A 26177-nucleotide genomic window follows, 5' to 3' on the forward strand; every position below is an offset into this window, starting at 1 on the left:
ATTTGGAATACTAAAGAAAGTTGGAAAAAGTAGGACATTGGAGGCATGCCTTTGATTGTCTTGTCTCTAGCTACCTGATCTTCCTAACTTTGCTTCCTGCCTGCCATCAGGTGAGCTGCTTTGCTCTACTACATGCTTCCCACCTCATGTTCTGTGTCACCATCTGGTATTTTGTCACAGTGATGGAAAAGCAACTAACATATGAGATGTCTAGCATTTCTATTCCCTAGCCAGGAAATGGTACAACTCACCACTGCCAATAACAAAAATTGTCACAATTTTAAAATACAGCCAGGCACCTGCGGCTTGTTCCTGTAATACTAGCTATTTAGAAGGGTGGGATCTGAGGATCATGGTTCAAAGCTATGGAGCACACCCGCTGAGATGCCTTGCATCATTAGGAGGCTGTTCTAGCTGGCCCCGCCTCTTTTCCCAGCCTCGGACCACAAGTGAGCCAAGATGGCTGCTGGTGGTGAACCCAGAGGCAGTCCTCATAGATGTAGGCCACCCCTTAGGGAAGTCCCTCGGAGCTCCACCCTGACGGACAGCTCAGGCATCAAATCACAGCCACTATGTAGGTGCACGTACCCCTTCCCTTCCACCGCCCTCTGACCCATGTAAAAGAACAGCTCATTGCCGCCATTCCTCCGACCCATGTAAAAGAACAGCTAATTGCCGCCATTAAACTAGTCTTAGCGCTGACTGGCTCCCAGGCTGTCTGTGTGTCCTTCGTCGAAAGGGGGGCTGGGTGGCAATCTGTCAGCCCTCTTTTCCTCTTCTTGCCCGGTCCAGGTGGGGCATGTTTTCCCATCTCCTCCGCAGGACAGGAGAGCCCGGGAGGCTAAAAACCCCTGACACAAAGCCAGCCCAGGTAGAAAAGTCCCTGAGATTCTTAACTCCAATTAACTACCAAAAAAGCTGTAAATGAGGTGTTAACTCAAGTGGTGGGACACTAGCTTGAGTGAAAGAATTAAAGGACAGCTCCCAGGCTCCAAGTTCAAGCCCCAGGACTAGCACAGAATTTTTTTTTTTGGTTGGGTTTTTTTTTTTTTTAACTGTATTTTTTTGTGTTTTTTTTTCTTTTTTGGTACTGGGGATCGAACCCAGGACATTGCACTTGCGAGGTAAGTGCTTTGCCACTGAGCTAAATCCCAGCCCTAGCACAGAAATTTTTAAATTAAATAGTAAACAAACTTGTATAAACTCTAAAGCACTCTTTGGGTGATTGTAACTTCCACTTGAGAACTACTGGCGCATCACTAAAGTGTTTAATGGAAAGATTCAAATTCATTGGTATAAACAAACAATAAAAAGTAGCCATTGGTCCTAGTTGGTGAATGGGAGGGACATTAATATCACAGACACCTTAAAAATGTCAATAATTGTGAAAACCTGTCTTAAATTATCAGTCACATGGTTAGGTTTTGCTGTAGTAACAACTCTCCAAAAGAGACCTCTATGATTTAGTACAATGAATATTTATTTTTCCTTCCTGCTCTGTGTCTGGTATGCACTGATAGAAGCATTCTAATCACCTTCATGAAAATAGCCTGGCAAAGACTTCATGCTGATACTTTAGTTCACTTTCACAGCTGCAATAGAAAGAGCATGTGGTGAACACAGCTCCTAAAGTTTTCACTGAGAAGTTACTGCCACTTGTTGCCAAAGCCAGTGTCATGCCACACTACTGTGCAAGCAAGTGAGGAAGTGCAATCTAATGCACACCCAGGAGGGAAGGAAAAAAGGATGCAGTAAGTGGCTCAAGTGACTACTATAATGGATTCAAACTCAGCCCTCATGAACTGTGGGATATGTGTTCACTGCTTAGTCTTTCTGTACCTCTGCATGGTTTGTGGATTTGGGATTCCCATGTACCATCATCATTTCCAGCTTGTACCAACTTCAACACGTACACAATCCAACTTCCTCTTTGCCAGATGAGAAATTTGAGGCTCAGAGAAGAAGCAAAACTTGCCTGAAGCTAAATGAGACTTGATCTAAGTATTCTAACTCTCTCCCATATCCATTCCTCACCAATTGTTCTCAGCATGGAAAGATGGAGACAAGGGCCCTGAGAGCTGCCCTCATTCCCAGTTCTAAGAGGAATAGCCACAAGCTTATTCTTAGATCCAAGCAAGGGCTGAGAAAACACATGAATGCAATATTCCAAGGACTTACTGATCCTGGTCTGGACAGCCCTGCTTCATTCACATCAAACTTGGTCAAATGACTATCTCCATCCAATGAAATATTAGCAGTAAGAGTGAGTGGTTTGTATATTCTCTTTTTACTCTCCCATGACAAACAACAATTCTTCATAAACAGCCATTTCCCTCAGTCCAAGTTCCAGATTAAGATGGCATGGAACAGAAATGTAAGAATTAAAGACTTAGTCTTTGAAGCCTCTTGTTACAGCAGTCCTACCTCCCCTGTGGCAGCTGATGGGCATTTACCCAAATGATCACAAACAAGGCCATACTAAAGCTATCAGCACAACCTGTTTATTGCAGCATTATTTACCATAGCTAAAATATGGAACTAACCCAGATGCCTCTCAGTAGATGAATGGATCAAGAAAATATGGTATATATACACAATAGAATTCTATGCTTCTATCAGAAAGAATGACATGGTTCCATTCATAAGGAAATGGAAAAACTTGGAAAAAATCATACTAAAGTGAAGTGAGCAGACACAAAGAAACAGACTTTATGTTTTTCCTCATTGGTAACAATTAGTATATATCTAGGATAGTCCTAGCAGAGGATCACAGTAGCTCAATGACTATAGACATATGATTGTATAAGATGATGCTAAGCGAAATGAATTCCAAGATATGGAAACAGTGGTTTTTCACTGTTGCTATTTTTAATGTACTATGTGAAATTATTTCTTTTTTCTTGTTTTTCTTTCCTATGGTTTAGTCCCTGTTGTCACTGTATTTGATTTTGGTATTGTATATACATTTATCTAAATTAGGGAAGGGAAGGAAAACATCAAAATGTTGAGACAAAGGGTGAACCAATGCAACAGTGATACTTACAAGAACATATGTTGTAAACTAACTGTACAACTTGGGGGGAGGGGGAAGTGGGAGAAAAATTAGGGAGGAGGTAACAAGTTTGACAAGCAATATACTCACTACCTTATGTATATAGCTGTAACCCCTCTGTATATAACCTTGAGAACAAAATTACATTTTTATAAAAAGGCTAAAAAAATAAAAAGAATAGCTTCTGCACCAGTTCACCTGCTACCCACACTGCTCAATAAAGGCAGGGGTCAACACATCTGCTTCACACAAAAGTAGGTGTTTTTGTTCAAAGGGGAAAGTCCTAGACACACACTGTCACCCAATGACTACAGCCTTAAAGTCAATGAGGAATTGAAAAACTCCTGATGACATAGTCTTAGGCATTCACGTGGGGGTGGGGATATAGAGGCATATATAGTATCATGTGAGTGAATATTCTTCAATTAGGAACTTTAACTCTATTAACTGAGTCACACTGCATAGCAATTTAGAACCTAATTTCCATAGGTTATCAAAACTTTGGCCACCATTGCACAATTTTGTCCTAAGATTCATAGCTTTGTGAGGCATGTTGAATGAGTTTGTACCAGTTCATCTCGTTTATATTCCAGTGAGATTTTTTTTCCTGTCCTTTGGGGGCAGGCAATAAACATTATCTGTAATCATTTCCATTGGACAAAATGCAGTCATTCATTATGTAATAATGTTTTGAAAACCTAGCAGTGACCTCAAAATTGAATTTATATCTAATAGCTTCTGTATTAATATTGAATAGCATGTATTCTGCATTGGGAAATGAGTAGAATACAACTGGTAGCTGGAAAATTCTGTCAAAAATGAAAATGATTTTTCTAAAGAGAGGCATTAGTTCTTAAAGAATAGTCATAACTAAATGAAGATCTGTGTTATAGTTTGAAGTGCCTGTGTGGGTGGTGATAGGCGTTTAGATGAATTTAGAAAACAATCTGCAGAAAACATTCACTTCAGAAGCCTCCCTTCCCCGTAGAGCTCAATGGATTACACATTTGATCTGGAAGTTTCCAATTCCACTGTCTTGTGTTTTCATGTTGAAAATACTTTTGCATTTTTCCTTTTGAGTGCCAATTTCTTACTAGTACTATTTCTTAATGTAACATGTTTACCTGGGATGTATGTTAACTATTTTTGTATAGTGTAAACTGATACATACACATTTTGTACATTGTGCTTTTTTTGTGGGACATATCAAACATTAAATTTTAAAATGACCATTCTTTTAATTAACTTTTAAATGTTTATAGGAGTATGTGCTGTGAAGTGATCTGAAATTTGTCATTTTTGTCATGAACTGTACTGCTCCTAATTATTGTTATGTAATAAAAATAGTTATGGTGACAAAAAAAAGTAGGTGTCTTTTTACTCTGTGAAACCCCAAGATTCAAGACGCAGACTTGGAGTGAAAGCATCTAGAAAGCAGGGGCAGAACACAACAGAGTCGCTACATTCCTTGGTATACAGTCTATTGGAGGACTGGACCCCCTTGCTGCTAAGGGAAGGCTTTCTTCAGATGAGTCTTTTGAAGTAAGTTAGAGTAGGATGAGTATCACACCCAATTTGCTCACTAGGAGGAAGAGAGATCAAGTAGGAGGTGAAGGACAGTTGTTAATCACTTTCATCCTGAGCAAGGACTCTCATTGCTACTTATAGCTAATAATGTACAGGTAATCATAGGTCAATGAAATGTAGAGGGGCAAGGGTGTTCACTTGTCCAGCTCCTGATCTAGGTAGAATGACCCACCACTTTCATAACTCCTAGAAACTTGCACCCAGGGCAGTGAGGCCTCTTGGAATATTTGAACCCTCTACTTCACATTTACAAGGGACAGATGGGATTTGCATATTTCAAGGACAGACCTCTTGTCGTGTAAGGGTGGAGAAGGAAATAAAGACTCCACAAACATTCAATCCCTCTTTATGGCATCCATTTATATTCCTGGATAATGACTAACCCAACACAATTCTGTTCTTCCTGGTTGGGAAAAATAGGGACAAAATGACTGGAGCCAAAGCAGGAGTAAGGGAAAGCCTGGAGGTGAGAGAATTGAACAGTATTCTAGAGGAAGGCAATCTGTCATGCAGCTCCACCTGATTCAAGATCTCACAGTCCCACTACAGTCATGAGGCTCCTTATAAGAATCTGAACATAAAGGAAGTGTAAAACCTTAGCACTTTCTTACACAGACTCTAGATCCAGAATGCCTAAGATTGAAGCATCTGGATCAGTACCTGGCATGACTTGTGAGTTCACTTTTAGCTGCTACTGCTGCAATGCTCCTACCCGTTGCTTCTGTGGCCTCTTCCTCCAGGAGCACTTGCACAGGAGAGCTGCTCTGAACCTGAGTCTTGGTAGATACATAAGATTTCAACAGGACCACAAGACCTCTGTCTGTGGAAATCCTGCTTTTGGTAGCAGACAGTTGTCTGTGAGTCGGTGTGGGGAGCGAGACAGGAAACCAAGCATGAGGATTCCAAACTTGAGCCTCAGCGCTTTAGTTCCATTCAAACCATAGCTGTTCATCCCAAAGCCCGGTCTGTCACCTCAGGACTGGGTGAGTCAGTCGGGGGCTATGGTACAGGTTCTGCTGGTGATCTGAACAGATGGAGCAGTGAGGAACCATGGGTGACATTGCTTCGCTCACTAAAGCCCCAGCAAGGGAAATGCCGCAGTTCCAATGCTTAATGAGCTGGGCCTCCCATAGGCTTCTCCTGGAAACAACCTAAGGAGAAACCCAAATGCGGGTGCCATGTGAACCCAGCTACTTCTCATTACCAGCCATCATACTTCTTCCCATTCACAAAACCAGAAAGTACTCTCTAGCTACCATAGAACCAAGCAAGGGGCAAGGGTGAGATAGGGAATTGAATCGTGGCATGAGAGAAAGATAAAAGGAGATGCAAAAGTTTTACAGGCACAGAAAATAAGTTACAAATAAAAATAAAAGGGCTTTCTGGAGGTGATGAATGATGAATGAATGCGTGAAACAAGCAGTGCCTCCATGCCTGGCTCCTGTGTGGACCTCAGAACCCTTATGTGATGGTATGGTGAAATGGAGCCTTTGGAAAGAAGAAGCATAAGGGTAAAGCCCTCATGAATGTGATCAATGCTTCAAAGAGGTTCCTCTAAGAACTTGCATGTCCTTCAGCCATTTGAGGGTACCATGAGAAGATACAAACCCAGAAGAGAGCTGTCACCAGAAACCCATTATTCTGGCTTCATAATTTCATATTTCCAGCCTTCACAATTGTAAGAAAGTAATTTCTGTTGTTTAAATGCCACCTAATCTATGGCACTTTGTTATAGTAGCTAACCATGGCAATAAACACCTTTGTTTCCTACACTTGCCATAGCAAAGTCTATCAATTGGATGGTTTAAACAACAGAAATTCTGTCACAACTCTAGAGACCAGAAGTCTGAAATCAAGGTAGGGTTGGTTCCTCTGGAAACTTAGGGGCAGAATCTGTCCCTACCTTTCTCTAGCTACTAACCCCTGCCAACAATCTTTGTCCATCTTGAGGATAAATCACTCCATTGTCTGCTTCTATCTTTACATGGACTTTCATTCTGCATTTCTCTGCTCTCTTGTAAGGATAAGTCATAGTGGACTGGACCCCACACTGTGCTAGCGTGCTTTCGTGTCAACCTAACATCAGCCATGACCGTATTTGCAAATGAGGTGCTAAGTGTTAAGACTTCAACATTCCATTTCCTTCTTTCCTTCCTTCCTTCCTTTTGGCCTGAGGATTGTTAAAGCCATGTAAAAAGTAAGTGGAGGAAGTCAGGCTTTCTCCCCACTACTTGAGGAAAGCCTTGGCCCTGCACTTCCAAAGGACTGTGTGAGAAAAGCAATTGTTTCTGTCAAACAAAATGTCTCCATTTTGTAACCAGTCGTGATTCTGTACTGATTTTCCTGGTACTGATTATTTCCTGGAATTATTTGCCTCTTGACTCAAGTCTCATGATCATCTGTATTGTTTGTAACCAGCCAGCTATGTCAAGGGTAGGAGTCCTTACCACAGTTGAAGAGCAGACACTCCCCTTAGTGGGAACTGTCCACTCACTTTATCAACCTTCTCCCACAGTAAGCATCAGCCAACCTGTTCCCAGCCAGCCTGATGAGAAGAGTGTGAGCCTTTGCCTCCATTAAAGGACAACCTCCTCCCCGAGTAGAGGCCTTTCACTGTGGGTTACAGTGCTTTCCATCACAAATATTGTACTACTCCATCACAAATAAAGTGTGAGCCTGACTCTTTGACGAGGAGAAGGGATAGTTTGGTTTGGGATAAACCCTCCTTTGTGTGCCTACTTAGCTCTAGGGAGAAAGAGCTATGACTCTTTGCACAAAAATGAAATGTCTTAATGAAATCTCCTTTATTTCGTGTGTCTATTCATTTTCTGAAACAAGAGGGTTGTCTGTTTCCCACAGCCGGAACTCAGCTGGCTCAGCATATCCATATAACCTTGAGTCCTGTTCATATGGCCTTAGTTAACTCTACAAATAGCCTTGGAGCTGGCTGTGTGTGGCCTGCTGCGACCATTCTTGGCTACATGCTAGTTTGGTCCAGGGGAGTGTGAAGAGATGCCATTGGTGGTTAGGGTGTGATGGAGTGCTGATGCTGGGGACAGAATGTTGCAGTGATGCTGTGTGCCTGTGCTGTGTGTGATTGCTGCAGCTGAGTCTGTGAACAGGGGAGCCATACATAAAACCATGACCGTCCGTTCCTACTGTGCCTCCTCAAATCTTCCTTAGACTGCTCAAATCAGAAAACCTGAGAACTCACAGTACACCAGACAGTATCATAAGCTCCTGGTGCCAGCCCCCCTTTCCCCTCCATTCCCACTGCCACCCCCACCCCAGCACTCTGTGTGCTAGCCTCTCTCCCCAGGTTCCTCTGGTTCTCAGTTTTCATGTGTCAGTCTGAGTGGCTAGCACCACCTCCAGGAAACAATCGCCTGCAAACATGTTTCATCCACACCTCAGAGACAATCCTATTTTTCTTACTTGTCTTTCTTTTGGTTATTTTGCTTTCTTGCATTTGTAGTATCTCCTTGACATCAACTCAAGGCCAAAAACTACAAATAATAATAGTAACAATAGTAAATAGCCAAGACTTAGTATGTGTGAATAATCTTTGAATCCTCACAGGAATGTAACATAAATTATCATTATTATTCACACGATAACAATGTTAAGTCAAAAAGAATTGAATTAATATGCCCATGTCGGAAGGAATGGAGATTTGAACTCAGATAGGGGTAGGTCTGAGGTTTGTGCACAAAGCCAATACTGAACTGATTTCTACAGGTTTGTGGTTTTTTATTTTTTTTGGGGGGGGGCACATTACTAGGGTTTGAACTCACAGCTCTTGTACTTGTTTGACTTACTTGTGCAGCTGGCATTCTATCACTTGAATCATGCATCCAGCCCTGTTTTTTTTGATAGTTATTTCGGAGATGGATTTTACAGACTTTTCTGCCCAAGATGGCTTGGAATTGCAGTCTTCCAGATCTCAGTTTCCTGAGTAGCTAGGATCACAGGTGTGAGCCACCTGTGCCCACTGGCTTTCTCTTGTTTTTAAAAGCAGGTGTTTCTTTAGGAAAGCCACATTACAGAGCATTTCAGCTCAGAGATAACCTTAAAACAAGCCACTGTATTAAAAGTCACTTCTACTATTGTTGGCTCAGCAGCCTCCTCTCTCATGGTTTAGCACGCTCCTTTCCTAAGGGACACTAGGCCCATTTAGTGAAGGCAGTAATAATCAGCCTCCACCCCTTTTCCTTGAGATAGCACTCCTTTGGGGAAGCTACAACCATATAAGGCAACAAGATCCCCTTAGAGCCACCTTCAGGCCTGGGCAGCTGCAAGACCCCTTATCTATTGCTTGGGCAACAGCCATAAACCCTAGTCCTCCATGATGAAGCCTCTGGTCCACATGTACAAATTAGTCTCCACCTCCTAAACCCCATAGGTTATATAAGGCTAGACAATAGCCAGCACATGAGACTCCATTTCAGTGAAAAGAAGTTAGGTGTGGTGGGTAGCTCATGCCTATCATCCCAGCTATAATGGGAAACCTAAAATAGGCAGATCAAAGTCCAGGTACATGCTGGGCAGGAAGTAACTCCCTGTCTACCTCAAAATAACCAGTGCAGGGAAGGCCGAAGGGCCAGCTCAACAGGCAGAGTTCAAGCCTCAGCAACACACACACACACACACACACACACACATTTTACATTACAGCCTTAGAAAGAGTGCTTGAGGAAAAAGGATATGGTACAGGTGCTTCCGAGCGGGGTGAGTGAGTTATAGGGTCCAGGAGAACACACAGATAGAGAAGCCGGCCACTTTCCTCCAGGTGATTGTAACAAGGTTGGACTGGGAAGCCTGGACTTGCAGGCAAGAAAACAAGAGAGTAAAATCATGAATATTTTATTTTCACTGCTGATACTTTTCTTTGAAACACATCTCCTCTAGGTGTTGTTCTCCAAATCTTTCATTTTTAGTGGCTGATGTGCTTTATTGAGGAAGGACACATTTTGTAATTCAAAAATTAGCTTTTATTCCTTTTTTTTTTTTTTTTTTTGGTCAGTCATGGAACACTCACTCCGTGCCTGGGTGCTGTACCTGAGCTTTTTCCAGCCGCAGAACCACTTCTGGTTTTCTGATGGTTAGTTGGAGATATGAGTGAGTCTCATGGATTTTCCTGCCAGGGCTGGCTTCAAACCATGATCCTCAGATTGGATACTCCTAAGTAGCTAGAATTACAGGTATGAGCTGCTGGCACCCCCCAGCTATTCAATTTTAACTTTTTAATTAAATACATAATAAACATTGGAATAGGCGCTGCAGCATCGTTACAGAAGAGTGGTTTGTGGGTCACAGGGCCAGTAGCTGTTTCTCTGAAGACAAGGGGGTAGATTTATTCCAGAAGTTTCCTTTTGAAATTGTACTATACTGAGCTCTGGACACTCAACCTTATTCAGATGGAAGAAACCAATTGAATGGTTTCTAACAAAGGCATCCAACGGTGAATGTGAATATCATGTGGGGAAATACCGTTCAAGCATTGTTTTGCATATCTCCTAGCATAAGCTTTGGCAAAAGAACTAGTGTCCAAATGGACTAAACCTGCCTTCAGTGTTCATTTCCTTTGTTGAAAGCAAATGTGAATATGGTTATGAGTCAAACAGTCAAAAAACTAAAGTGATATATTTGCATTTGTGTAAATAACTTTCATTCATTTAGACACACATTCCCAAACTGAAAGACTACTTACAACTATTTTTTAAAAGCTGAGAAGTTTAAGTCAGCAGCCAGGGGCTCCTGCTAGTCAAGAAGCTAGGATCTGAGGCTCTTGGTTTGAAACCAGCCTAAGCAGAATAGTCCATGAGACCATTAATCCAATTAATCACCAAAGAGCCAGAGTAGACCTGTGGCTCAAGTGGCCCAGTGCTAGATTTAAGCATGAAAGCCCAAGGACAAACCCCAGGACTGGAGGGGGGAGAGAGAGAGAGAGAGAGAGAGAACGAGATAGAGAGAGAGATTTAAGTAAAAATATAGCTATTCCTAATACAATGGCTTTCCCCCCTCATCTATCTGTTTTTTTAGATACATTCATGATTTTTGCCTGGCAACCCTGACTTAGATTTTGAAGTGAGGAGGTATAAATATAGACTGAAAAATTAAGCAAGGCATCTCAATGACTGACCCTGGCTTCGAGCTTGGATGAGTGTGTGGAATATTCATGTGGCAGACTTGGTAGATGCAGAGGAAGCCGGAGAAGAGGACAGTTTGGCTGCATACCAATTCTTTCAGGTGCATGTTATGGGTGTCATCTTAAGGGAGAGGTAGCCCAAAAGGAGATGTCTGGTATGACAATGGGAATCTGTCAGCACCAAAACATGGCCGGCCATGCATCCTGATAATACCTAGGACAGAGAATGACTAAAGGTTAAACTTCACTGGGTAAATTTCCAGTTGAAAAATGGCCCAGCCAGCACAACAATGTTCATTGCAGCACAATTTGTCATAGCAAGAATCTGGAACCAACCCAGATGCCCCTCAGTAGACAAATGGATCAGGAAAATGTGGTACATACACACAATGGAATTTTATGCCTCTATCAGAAAAAATGACATTGTCCCATTTGTAAGGAAATGGAAGGACTTGGAAAAAAATATACTAAGTGAAGTGAGCCAGACCCAAAGAAACTCTATGGACTCTATGGTCTCCCTTATTGGGAATAATTAGTACAGGTTTAGGAAAGTCATAGCAGAGCATCACAAGGCCCAATAGCTATACACTTATGAACACATAAGATGATGCTAAGTGAAATGAACTCCATGTTATGGAAACAATTGTTATATCACAGTTGTAACTACTTTCAACATCCCATGTGTATCTGTAGCTTCTATTATTGATGATGTTCTTGTATCACCTTCCTGTGGTTGTACCTACACTATCTCTGTAATCTTATCTGAGTATATTGGAAACCGTGTATACTGGTATTGGAAGCAGGAAATTGAAAGGGAATACCAAATTTGAGAGACACAGGGTAAAAGAAGACAAACAACTACAAAAGCAATACTTGCAAAAACTGTTTGGTGTAAGTGAACTGAACACCTCTGGGGGGAGTGGGAAGGGAAAGGGGGAGGAGGGAGGGGGGTATGAGGGACAAGGTAACAAACAGTACAAGAAATGTATCCAATGCCTAACATATGAAACTGTAACCTCTCTGAACATCAGTTTGATAATAAAAATTTGAAGAAAAAAAAATGGCCCAGCGGCAACATTTGCTATTGAGCTTTCAGATTTGAACAGCAGGTTCATACAACCTTCTCTTGAGTAACCTGCACTTCCTCTTATACTGGAATTGTTTATTGTACCATGGACTTTGGAGGGTACAGATGGCTGAGACAAATCAACATCTGATCTGAGAAAGGTAGGGAAATTAACTGTTGGTAGCCAAAGCTGTAGATAGATAGCAGAGTTTAAAATTATCTAGAGGGCTGGAAATGTGGCTTAGAAGTACAGTGCTTGGGTAGGATGCATGAAGCCCTGGATTCGATTCCTAAGTACACATAAACAAAAAAGGCCAGAAGTGGTGCTGTGGCTCAAATGGTAGAGTGCACTCCTTGAGCCAAAGAAGCTCAGGGGCAGTGCCCAAGCCCTGAGATCAAGCCCCAGGACTGGCAAAAAAAAAAAAAAATGAGGATACAAGAACCAACTTACACATTGTGTGTAAGTATCACATGATCACAATGTACCCTATAAATATATATTACTGTGCATGCTCAAGCGCACTCATTCTATAGCCTTTTCTCATCCCACTCTCCCACTCCACAATTTAACAGAAGTCTGTGTTAAGTATATAAAGTGCCTTATATTTTGCCTCTCCCCCTCCTTCACCCTCTCCTTTTGCCCTCTCACCACCAAATAGTCCCTCTCCCATTTTACACTACTGTCATTCATTTGTTAAAGGCATAGACTCTGCATATGAGAGAAAAAAATTCAATATTTTCTTCTTTGTGTGGGATCTCACTTAACAGGATGTTCTCTACTTTCATTCATTTTGCTGCCATTAACATAATTTTTGTCAGTTGTGCGACTTGAACTCAGGGCCTAAGTGCTGGCCCTGAGCTTTTGTGCTTGGGCCTAGCACTTTACCACTTGAGCCACAGCTTCACTTCCAGGTTTTAGGTGGCTATTTGGAGATAAAGAGTCTCATGGCCTTTCCTGCCCCAGCTGTCTTTGAACTGGGATCCTCAGATCTAAGCCTCCTGAGTAGCTAGGGTTACAGGCATAAGACACCAATGCCTGGCTTATCAATATAATTTTATTCTTCTTTATGGCTGAATAATACTCTACACACACACACACACACACACACACACACTCACACAGGCACGTAGCATATTGTCTTTATCAAGTGATAAGCACTTTGGCTATTGTGAACAGTGCTCTTATGAAAATGCACAAGTATCTCTGTTGTATGCTCATTTATATTCCTTCAGATATATGCCAAGAAGTGGTATAGCTGGACCTGATTTTAGTTTTGTGAGGGACTTCCAAACTGGTTTCCACAAAAATGACTTAGTTTATATTTCCACCAACTGTGTAAGAGTTTCTTTGTCTGCTAGGTGATGGTGACTCACTCTTATAACCTTAGCTACTCAAGAGGATGAGATCTGAGGATCACAGTTCAAAGTTAGCCCAGGCAAGAAAGTTTGAGACTCTTATCCCCAGCTAACCACTGAAAAGCCAGAAGCAGAGCTGTGGCTCAAGTGGTAGAGCACTAACCTTGAGCACAAAAGCCCAGAGACAGCATCCTGGCCTTAAGTTCAAACTCCAGGACACACACACACACACACACACACACACACACACACACACACACACACACACACTCAGTTTCTTTTTTGTATACCCTCTCAGCATTTGTTGCTTCTTGTTCTCTTAATAAAAGCTATTGTAATTGGGGTGAGATGGAATCTCAATATCATTTTAATTATCATTTCCTTTACGGCTAAAGATTTTGAACACTTTATGCTTTTGTTAACCATGCTTTTGTTGACTTCTTTTGAAAACTGTTCAATTTATTTGCCAATTTATTAAATAGATTATTCCTGGGTGCTTAATTTTTGGAGCTCTTTAAGTATTATAAGATATTCATCCTTGATGAATAACTGGCAAGTGTTTCCTCTAATTCTTATTGCTTTTATTTTGATTCTGATAATTTTGTTTCATTTGCTGAGCAGCTCTCATGTTTATTATTTTTTAATTAGCATACGTTAGTAACACAGGCTTCATGCATGCTAGGCAAGCACTCTACCACTAAGCCACATTCCCAGCCCCTACACTGATTGTTTACCATCAATTTTGTTGATTTCTTTGCACCTACTGATTTGGGGTTTGCCTTGTTCTTGCTTTTCTAAGGTTTAAGATGCATCTTGATGGTATCTATTTGAAAAATCTCTCTGGATCTGGGAATGTGGCTTAGTGGTAGAGTGCTTGCCTAGCATTCATGAAGCCCTGAGTTTAATTACTCAGTACCACATAAACAGAAAAAGCCAGAAGTGGTGCTGTCGCTCAAGTGGTAGAGTGCTAGCTTTGAGCAAAAGAAGCTCAGGGCCAGTGCTGAGGCCCTGAGTTTAAGCCTCAGGACTGGAAAAAAAAAAAAACTCTCTGGTTTGTTAATTCAGGCACCCATATCTATAAACTTTCCTCTTAGCATTGCCTTTGCTGTGTACCCAAGTTCTAGTAAGTTATGTTTTCATGTTGTGTGTGTGGGGAGGGGGGAGTTATACAATTTTCTTAAATTTTGGCTCTTATTTCTTCAATAATATACTGAAACTTAAAAATGAGTGTTCCAGTCTCTATATATTTTAGTACTTTCTATCGTTTCTCTTGTTATTGATTTCTAATTTTATCCCATTGTAGCCTGATGAAATACAGGAAATTGTTTTAAGCTTCTTGCATTTGTTAACACTCATTTGTATCATAAAATATGATCTATTTTGAAGGAAGTGTCAAAGTCAAGGAAGATAAGGGTGTAGCTAGTTTGCTTTACCCCCAGTAAGGCTCGGTAGCCTGCAATCTCCTTGTCTTGCCAAGAAGGAAGTTGCATGCATCCATATATACCAGGCCGGGTGAGGTTAGGTATGTAGCTAGTTGCAGATGACCACGCAGTCCTTGCTCAGGCCCACACCCATCCTTTGCCCTGGGAGATGGATAGGCAGTCATTGGTGGTCTGGTATCAGATAAGGCTTGCCCACCTGTGCTGAGCCTGGCAGGTGGTTGTTTTCTTTGCAGAGAGGCACATGCAAGTACTCTTGCCACCAATGTGCTGGCATGAACTGACCTCCCTTCTGTGGGGCCTTTCTGGGCTGTTTTGTTGCTAGACCTACAAGCCAATGTTGTGTTTATATCTGTATCCACTAGCTGTCCAGTCTTTCGCTGGTGCCTTCTCCTTGCTCACTAATTTGCTCTTTTTACCTTGAAATCACATTCCTGTGAACTTTTTCTGGTTTGGGGAGAACAGGAATGTGCTAGGTTGTCGGGGTCCTTCTCTCCCAGCACTCTCCTGGCCAGTGGGAGAGGCGGGGAAGCACACCCCCGACCGAGGCGGGCCAAGAAAAGGTGAAGAGTTGACAGACCACCCGCACCCAGTCCCCCTCTTGCTGGAGGACAATCAGACAGCCCGGGAGAGTGTCACGCATGGTCTCGCTTTATTTGGGAGGAGCTTTGGCCTTTAAAGCGGCAGGAAGGGGAGGGGTGTAGGCGCATCTAGCTAGGGACTGAGGGGAGGCCTGAGCTGTCCTTCAAGGGTGGATGGCCAAGGGACCAATCTTAAGAGGCGGCCTAATTCTATGTCACAGCCCACAGGACTGCCATCTGGTTTCAGCACCAGGTGCCATCTTGGCTCCACAAGGCCCCAGGGCTGGGAAAACAGGCAGGGCCAGCCGGGGGTGCCCCACACTAGGTGCCTGCACTTTTCCATCTTAGAGCACACACACACACACACACACTTACACATACACATTCCACCCAAGATTCTTTTTTTTTTTTTTTGACTTTTTTTATTTTTTCTTATTTATTGTCAAAGTGATGTACAGAGAGGTTACAGTTTCATATGTTAGGCAATGGATACATTTCTTGTACTGTTACCTCCTCCCTCAATCCCCCTCCCCCCTCCCCCTTTCCCTCTCCCCCCATGAGTTGTTCAGTTGGTTTACACCAAACAGTTTTGCAAGTATTACTTTTGTAGTCTTTGTCTTTTTATCCTTTGTCTCTCGATTTTGGTATTCCCTTTCACTTTCCTAGTTCTAATACCAGTATATAGTTTCCAATGTACTCAGATAAGATACAGTGATAGTGCGGGTACAGCCACAGGAAGGAGATACAAGAGGATCATCAACAGAAGTTACGGTTTCACATGGCATGTTGAAAGTAATTACAAGAATGATACAACAGTCATTTCTATAACATGGAGTTCATTTCACTTAGCATTATCTTATCCATTCATAGGGACATAGCTATTAGGCTCTTGTGATCCTCTGCTGTCACTAGCCTAAACCTGTGCAATTATTCCCTATAAGGGAGACCATAGAGTCCATGTTTCTTTGGGTCTGGCTCACTTCATAATTTTTTCCAAGTCCTTCCAAGATTCTTATATTCAGAAAATTTATCTTTCAGAACTAAGGCAAAATAAATACATTCTTAGATAAACAAAAACAATTTACTGCTGGCAGATTATTTTTAATGAGAAATACAAAAGGGCTGGGTGGCAGTGGCTCATGCCTGTAATCCTAGCTACTCAAGTGGCTTGGATCTGAGGATAATGGTTCAAAGCCTGCTCAGGCAGAAAAAAACTGTAAAATCCTTATCTCCAATTAACCACCAAAAAAAGCCAGAAGTAGAGCTAAGGCTCAAGTAGTACAGTGCTAGCCTTGAGCACAAAGCCAGTGCCCAGGCCCTGAATTCAAGCCCCAGGACTGGCAGGAAGGAAGGAAGGGAGGGAGGAAGGGAGAGAGGGAGGGAGGGAGGGAGAGAGGGAGGGAGGGAGGGAGGGAGGGATGAAGGGAGAAAGAGAGAGAGAGTGAGGGCGGGAGGAAGGGAGGAAGAAAAGGGAGGAAGGAAAAGAAATAATAAAAGGTATCTAGGTTCAAAACAAGAGACACCAGATTATAATTTGAATTGACATAAAAAAACAAAGGGTAGCCATACCTTGGTGGTTTACACCTATGATCCTAGCTACTCAGGAGGCTGAGATCTGAGGATTATGGTTCAAAGCCACCTTGGGCAGTAAAGTACATGAGACTCTTATCTCCAATTAACTACCAGAAAACCTGGAGGTGCAACTGTGGATCAAAGAGGTAGAGCACTAGCCTTGAGTACAGAAGCTCAGAGTCAGCACCCAGGCCCTGTGTCCAAGCCCTGCCACTGACAAAAAGGGAGTGGGGAGAGCATGGGTATTATAAAATGATTAAAATATATATATAAAGAATTTCATCTCTTCTCCTAAAATTTAAAAATTAGTCACAAAAGCAACATGTAATATATGTTTTACCTGTAACATATAAACTATAATATACTTAACAATAAGAGGACAAAGAACATAATTGGTAAGAACAAAGCTCTATTGGGCTAAGAGGGGTAATTCAAAACCACACTGGGTACCAGGCACTGGTGTCTCACTCCGTAACCCTACTATTCAGGAGGCTGAGATTGGAGGATCCAGACTCAAGACCAACCTGGGTAGAAAAGTCAGTGAGACTCTTATCTCCAATTAACTGGCAAAAAGCCTAAAGTGGAAGAATGGCTCAAGTGATAGAGGGTTACCCTTAAAAAAGCCAAATGAGAGCATGTGTGACACACACACACACACATTATGCATCACACATACATCACACTACAGGAAGAGAAAAAATTTTATGAGGAAAATATAACAAAAGCTATGAACACTGCTTGTGCTCATATTTTTGTTTCTTTAAAATGTATATAATTATATACAGTAAAAATTAGGTTAATATATTGTATATGTATAATATATGTAACATTTATAGAGTAAATATGTATAAAATTCCCAGCAGGTCTGGCATCAGTGGCCTGTAAGCCCAGCTACTCAGAAGGCTGAGAGCTGAGGACTGCAGTCTGAGACTCTTATCTACAATTAACCACCAAAAAGCCAAAAGTGGAGCTGTGGCTCAAGTGGTAGAGTGCTAAGCTTGAGCAAAAAAGCTCTGAGACCAAGCCCAGTACCTGAGTTCAAGCTCTAGGACCATCATAAAAATAAATAAATAAGTTTTTAAATCAATTACCACCAAAAGAAGATAATAAAATTAGAACCATTGGGGGTTAGGGAGGGTAAGTGGGAGAAAATAAGGAAGGGGGAAATAAGGTTCAACAAGAAATGTACTCACTACCTAACTTACATAACTGTAACCCCTCAGTACATCACCTTGACAATAAAATAAAATATTATTTAAAAATTAGATCCATATGAAAGAACTTCTTTTACAGGCACTGGAATTTAATAATGTCAATCTGAAACTGATCCTAGTAAATTGAGATGGTTATAGTAGGTCTAAGAGTGACAATTTAGGACATAATTCAGAAAAATACATTGAAGAGATAAAATACTCTATTAGATATACTTATGTAAAAATTAGTAAAAAGGATCTGCATGTCACCTTATAATAACAATTAAAAAATTTAAACCACAAAAATTTGTAAAAGGGGAATAAAATAAATATAAAAAATGAAACATGTATCATTTGTATATTTTGTACATACACATGCAAAAAATGAAATTTACAATAGCAAATATAAATTTGATTGTATTGATAATGACATTAAATAAGAATCAATTAAAAATGATATTGGTATGGGGAAATACATGAAGAGGTGGGAAGGAACTGAGTTGTGTGATAAAGAAGGTAAGGTGGCCCTAGGAAGAGAACCAAAAGCACAACAATAGGGTTACTGGGGAAGAAGAATGTGATTGCTTAAGGAAATAAACAAGGGGAAATAACTTTACTGAAAACTTGCAAGGTAAGAATTCATGGCATTCTTCCTGAGCTCTTTTCCATTTTCTGTGTTAGTACATTTCACAGAAGCTTCAATAGCAGGCAAAGAGCAATGGGCTTGGTTGGAAAATCGCATTAAAATTTATGAGCTGTATGCTAACTTTTCCCAGTGAGTCACAATTTCCTCACCTGTAAAGTGGAATTTTAAAAATAGCTATGCCTACCTTGGAGAAAGTGAATTTTGACTCATTCTCCACTATTTATGAAACTAGACAAGAAAGTTTGCCATTTGTTTCAGCCTTATTTTTGATTTATTAAATAAACTCTCTGTTACCTTACTCATATTAAACTCATATTATAACTGTGTTCACTGTTCCTGGCTTTATTTCTATACTATCAGAGAACAAGAACCCACCATAACCTTGAATTAAATTCTACTGTATCAAATATTTTTGTATTTTAAGTTTTTATTATCAAACTGAATTAGAGAAGTTACAGTTTCATATATTAGGCATTGGATACATTTCTTGTACTGTTTGTTACCCACTCCCTCACTCCCCCTCCCCCCTCCCCTTTACCCTTCCCCGCCATGAGTTGTTCAGTTCATTTACACCAGTTTTGCAAGTAGTGCTTTTGTAGTTGTCTTTTTTTTTACCCTGTGTCTCTCTATTTTGGTATTCCCTTTCAATTTCCTAGTTCTAATACCAGTATACACGGTTTCCAATATACTCAGATAAGATACAGAGATAGTGTAGGTACAACCACAGGAAGGTGATACAAGATCATCAATAATAGAAGCTACAGTTAACAAATGGCACATTGAAAGTAGTTACAACTGTGATATAACAATAGTTTCCAAAACATGGAGTTCATTTCACTTAGCATCATCTTATGTGTTCATAAGGGTATAGCTATTGGGCTCTTGTGATCCTCTGCTGTGACTTGCCTAAACTTGTGCTAATTATTCCCAATAAGGGAGACCATAGAGTCCATGTTTCTTTGGGTCTGGCTCACTTCGCTTAGTATAACTTTTTCCAAGTCCTTCCATTTCCTTACAAATGGGGCAATGTCATTCTTTCTGATAGAGGCATAAAAGTCCATTGTGTATATGTACCACATTTTCCTGATCCATTTGTCTACTGAGGGGCATCTGGGTTGGTTCCAGATTCTAGCTATGACAAATTGTGCTGCTATGAACATTGTTGTGCTGGCGACTTTAGTGTGATTATGTTTGTGGTCTTTTGGATAGATACCCAAAAGTGGGGCTGCTGGGTCATAGGGGAGTTCTATATTTAGCCTTCTGAGGAATCTCCATACTGCTTGCCAGAGTGGCTGAACCAGTTTACATTCCCACCAGCAATGAAGTAGGGTTCCCTTTTGGCCACATCCCCTCCAACAATTGTTATTGTTAGTTTTCTTGATATAGGACATTCTTACTGGGGTGAGATGGAATTTCAATGTTGTTTTGATTTGCATTTCTTTTATGGCCAGTGATGTAGAGCACTTTTTCATATAACTCTTGGCCATTCTCATTTTCTCATCAGAGAAGTCTCTTTTTAAGTCTTTATCCCACTTGATGAGGGGGCTATTGGTTCTCTGCGGTTTTGTTTTGGAGGAAGGTAATTTGTTTAGTTCTGCATATATTTTAGATATGAGGCCTTTGTCCATTGAATGGCCGGTAAAGATCTTCTCCCAATCTGTGGGCTTTCTGTTTATCTTGTGAGCTATGTCCTTTGCCCTGCAGAAGCTCTGCAGTTTGATGTAGTCCCATTTGTCCAACCTTTCTTTGATTTGTAGCCTTTCTGGGTCTTTGTTAAGGAAGTTCCGTCCTGCGCCAAGGAGCCCAAGTGTTTCTTCTACTCCTTCCTTTAGTGTTTTCAGGGTGTCTGTTTTGATTTCGAGGTCTTTGATCCATTTGGAATTGATTTTGGTGCAGGGTGATATATGAGGATCTAGTTTTAGTTTGTTGCATGTGTTGAACCAGTTTTTCCAGCCCCATTTGTTAAAGAGGCTATCTTTCTTCTAAACTATTGTTTTAGCTCCTTTATCAATGTATCAAGTATTTTTTAAAGGAAGTTTGTTGAAGGAAATATATATATAATATATATTATATATTATATATTTTATATATAATATATATTTGATATGCTAAGAGAGGAGACAAAATAGAATTGGTTCAAGCACTTAAAATCAGAGAAAGTATAAAAGAAACCTTTCCAGCACAGAAAAGTTATAAACAAATATTTTCTTGTAATTTCATTTATTGCTCCAACAGTTTTTTTCTTTTCCTTATGCTGATTTATGAAATTCCCTTCATTATCTCATATCATTTCTCTCCTTAATCAAGTTCTTGCATGGTGTTAAGTCTGCTAGTGATGAATTCTATTTTGGTTTTGAAAAATAATTGTTTTCTTTCACTTTTGAAAAGTGATTTTGTTGATACAGCATTTTAACGACTTTTCCTCTTTCAACACTTTAAATATTTTACTCCATTGTCTACTTGGGTGATTTCTGATTTAAAAAAAAGAAGATTAAAAAATAAATAAATAAAAGATAAAAAAGCAACTATAATTCTGATCCTTGTTTCTCTATAAGCAAAGTAAGATTTGTTTTGTTTTTTAGCTTGTGCAAGATTTTAGTTTTCTGTAATATGAATATAAAGCCAAAGTGGGGTTGTATGTGGCATTTATTCTATTTGATATTTTTCAAGACTCTTGGATATGTAATTTGGTATCTGTCATTAATTTTGGGAAATTCTTGGGTTTTATTTCTTTAAACTCTTTAGTGCCATACTTTCTTCCTGTTCTTATCTTGTAAATGAACATCTGTTACATCTCTTGTCTGCTTATTTTTGCATGTCAACTGATCGATCCTTCAGATCACATTTCCTCATCTAAGTCAATACAGATAAGCCATTCTTCATTTCTGTTATGCAGATTCTAATTTCTAGCAATTTATTCTTAGTTTTCCTCTTTCTGCTTTCATTATGCATCTATTATTGCATATTATTTGTTTTTGCATTACAGCATGGATAATACTTATTAGTTATTTCGTGAAGATGAGCCTTTATAATCTTCCAATTAAATTCCATTTAGTGGCCCTATGATCTTCTTGGATGCTACATCTATAGCTCCACTCCTCAACCCCTTAGGTAAGATCAAAGGCGAGAGGAATGCTGGAGTAAAAGAAATGCTTCCTTCCCTCAGATAGGGTGAGTTCTGGAAACATCTTTTCCCTGGGCAGAAGGTTGTCACAGCCTTCTTATTTTACAGTGATTCCTCTTCCCCTGTTGATGGAGAATAAGATCAACCTAGTTGAGCCCAAGGAAAATTACAATTATTTGTGGCTAAAAGAATAGAAATCTGGGAAAACAGATTTGAGAAATCTTAAAAATGTGCTCACATGTTTCACAAAATGGAAGGAAACTGTAGTCATATATGACATTACTCACTAGTCAGGAATCATAATTGATGCTGGCAAAAGTTAAGCTGTCCTGTAAGGAAGAGATGGGGTGCAATGGTTTGAGGTATTCTGTACAGAAGGTCAACAAAGTTAACAGACAATGTTTTAGGAACCTGCAGTATGGTCCAAAGGTTTATCCCCATGTGTCTGAGATTGGACAAACAATGGCTTCTCAACACCATTTTTAAAATGCCCCAAAGCAAAGCTGAAATCTACTTTTATTTTTAATTTTTCCCCCTTGCGTATGTTACCAGAGGCATGAGATCTTTCTAAAACCCTTGCCATAATCCTTCAAGTTCTTCACCCACAAATGCAGAATCTCCTAAGATTGCAGCTCAGGACTTGCTCCTTCTGACTGTAGGCTACACTCAGACTCAAGCACTTGGTCAAAAACACCTCTGAAGGATTCCAAGTTTATGGCTCCAGTGCTTTGTAAGCAGAAATTTGCCATTTTGTAAATTTTGCACTAGAGGTTTGCCCTGAAACTCAGTCTTTGATGGATCTAAGAAAAGTTTACCTTTGTCTCCGTATGAGTCAGGACTGACAATGTTCTAAGCTCTCTGCATGTCTCATGTGAAAGCCGCAGTCTATGTGGGGCACCAGGGGTTCATGCCTATAAACCTAGCTACTCAGGAGGCTGAGATGCAAAGACCATGGTTCAAAGCCAGTCTAGGCAGGAAAATCCATGAGACATATCTTGAACTAACCAAAAAAAGTTGGAATTGGAGGCATGACTCAAGTGTTAGAATGCCAGCCACAAACAACTGACACAGAAAGAAAGAAAGAAAGAAAGAAAGAAAGAAAGAAAGAAAGAAAGAAAGAAAGAAAGAAAGAAAGAAGAAAGAAAGAAAGAAAGAAAGAAAGAAAGAAAGAAAGAAAGAAAGAAAGAAAGAAAGAAAGGAGGGAAGGAGGGAGGGAGGGAGGGAGGGGGGGGAGGGAGGGAAGGAGGGAGGGAGGGAGGGAAAAGAAAGGAATCAATAGTCTCAGAGAATATAAATCTTAATAACAGAGTATTTTCTAGGTTTATGGGATTATTAATTCCAACAAACATGCTTATGTATTTAGTGAATTTGTATAGTTCTGAAAACCCAATGCTGGGGACAGAATGTTGCAGTGCTGCTGTGTGTCTTTGCTGCATGACTGCTGCAGCTGAGACTGTGAACAGGGGAGCCATACATAAAACCAGGACCGTCCTATCCTACTATGTCTTGAATCTTCAGGCCGCCCAAATCAGAAAGCCTGGGAACTCACAGTACACCAGACAGTAACATAAGCTCTTGGGGCCAATCCCCCCTCCCCCACCCTCCCGCCATCTTGCCTCAGTTGAACAACCAAAGACACTGGTATACAGGGACCTCAGGCCTCACTCCAGACTTGTTAAATCAGAATGTGCACAATAGCCATTTCCCAGCATGTTTCACAGAAATGGTAGCAGCCTCAGAATTACAGAATGAAGTTATGTCTTACTCATCACAATGCATAGGGCTGTTTTGCAGTCCAAGAACACTCACTATACAGGAGCATTTATCAGACAATTGGGAAAATGTTAATTTTCCCTAATAGACACCAATAAATTATTGTTCATTTAGTCTGGTACAATAATGGCACTGTGATTTTACTCAAAAGTCCCTCTTTCTTTCTTTTCTTTTTTTTCCTGGTCACTCATGAGGCTTGAACTCAAGACCTTGGCACTGTTCCTGAGCTCTTTTGTTCAAGTCTAGCATGCTACCACTTTGAGTCACAGTGTCACTTCTGGTTTTTTGAGTGGCTAAGCAGTGATAAAAGTCACATGAGGACTTTTTTGGCTTTGAACCTTGATCCTCAGATCTCAGCCTCTTGAATATCTAGGATTACAGGCACGAGCAACCAGTGCTTAGCTAAAAGTCCCTATTTCTTACATATGCATTCTAAAAATAGAAAGGGCCTATATTAGCTTTTGTCACCTCTTCCGGTCAAGCTCTGGACAGCTGTTTTTCCTGTATCTATAGCCAAAATTATCCTAGACTCCTTCCTTCAGAGCACATGACAGCTTTGCACTTCCTACCCACTGAAGTAAGGTGAGGTGACTCATTGGCTGATGAAAAGTGAATAGAGTGACAAGTCTCGGACCCTGTAAGCTATCCGCTATGCATCTTGTCTGCCTGGGAGGTGTGTTTATCCAACCCCACCATGTATCCGAACCACCATGAACTGAAACCATGCTGGAGCACATTCCCAGAAGCTCTGAGATGTCCGGACATGGATAGGACTGACAATTTGCATTTCTAACAAATTCTAAGGCATGTTGAATTATTGATCAAGAGAACATGTTTTAGAAACCATACTTATGAAAGACCTCTCTTGGTCAGAGTTTCTGAATCTTGTTTAAGATAATGCTTGGGTAAGAAATAAACATTTACTCTGACCTCATTTCACAGGAGGGCTTCAATGTTCATACCTGAAAGAGCATATTCTACTAGTTTTTAAGAAAACAATAGTTTTGACTAGAGAATAGATTGTTTAGATTCAGCTGCTTTCTGAGTAACTAGATCCTCCTGGAATTAAGAATACCTAGGAAGACTACATCCAAGCAAGACTTCAAAGATGTCCTAGGATGGAACCCTCTTCCCCATGCCCACTCACACAGCATCTGGCTTGCTGTTACAAAAATGGACTTCAAACAGCACTGGAGCCAACCATGAGTGAGGAAATAGTCATCAGTGATTTTCCTGGAATCAAAGTCATAAACCTACGGCTAGCACACAGCTGAAGAATCCAGGCAACTTCAGAAAAAGCCCCACTCCTAAGAACTTTAAGACAGATCAAGATAAGGGAGGCCATAAACCTACCCTAGGCTCACTTCCAATCCAGGCACCTGTGTGCACCCATTGTGCTAGCAGTAAGGTCATTGTAGGTGTTTTCCTTTGTCTCTGAGGTCCCCTCTTCCAAAGGATTGAGTAAATCTTAGGGACTCTCCTCCTCCCCTCTGCCACTTCTTTTACATTTTCAAATTCTTTTGGCTTCTACTGACAAGATGTCCAGATCAGTTTGCCTGCCTTTCTGATTCTGCCTTTCTTCTCCCTGACACAATCTCTGATTTTTTACAAAACCAGTGCAGAGAAACAAAAATATATGGAAGGTGTCAGGTGACCAACATACTTGAGTTTTTATAACCTAGAGTTTGTTTCTATCTGTGTTATGATCTATCTCTTTAACAACCCCACCACTGCAGGAACCCAGGGCTGGGGACACATTCATTCATTAAGGTCTGAGCTGCAGCACTGGACACTAAATTGGAAGACTGCAGTGAAGTGGATCTCAGCCGGACACTGAGGGGGCCAAGGTCCAGTGTGGAGACCCCGGCCAGGAGCACAGGCTGGCTGCCTGGACCATGCTGGATGTTGACTTGAGGCCATTGCTGTGAAGATCTCCCCTTGGGGGAAGTGAATCCTGAAGCTGGAGAGTCCTCTGGCAACTTTGGGGATATGGAGGCCCATGAACTCCAATAGATTTATTTTGACCACATTTAAAGAAGACCCTGTGAACAGCTGCTGGTCGTGGCAGCAATTGTGAAGTCAAGGCAGCTCAGCCAGGAGGTCTGGAGCCCCCCCTCCCCCCCCCCGCAGCAGGGGACTAGAAAGGGGAGGGTGGAGGTGACTGGAAAGAGTGGAGGTGGTAGGAGAGGGGAGGGGGGAGGTGGCAGAAGGGAGGAGGGGGGAGATGGCAGGAGAGGGAAGGGTGGAGGTGGCAGGAGAGGGGAGAGGGGAGTTGGCAGGAGGGGGAGGGGGAGGTGGCAGGAGAGGGGGGGAGGTGGCAGGCAGGGGGAGGTGGCAGGAGAGGAGAGGTAGCAGGAGAGGGTGGGGGGAGGTGGCAGGACATGGGAGGGGGGAGGTGGCAGGAGGGAGGAGGGGGGATATGGTAGGAGAGGGGAGGGTGGAAGTTGCAGGAGAGGGGAGGGGGAGGTGGCAGGACAGGGGATGGGGGAGGTGGCAGGAGGGGGGAGGGCAGAGGTGACAGGAGAGGGGAGGGGGGCGGCAGGAGGGGGGAGGTGGGAGATGGCAGGAGAGGGGAGGGTGGAGGTGGCAGGAGGGTGGAGGTGGGAGGTGGTGGGACAGGGGAGAGGGAGGTGGTTGGAG

Source organism: Perognathus longimembris, chromosome 11 (genome assembly GCF_023159225.1).
Source record: "Perognathus longimembris pacificus isolate PPM17 chromosome 11, ASM2315922v1, whole genome shotgun sequence".
In the NCBI taxonomy this organism is placed as follows: Eukaryota; Metazoa; Chordata; class Mammalia; order Rodentia; family Heteromyidae; genus Perognathus; species Perognathus longimembris.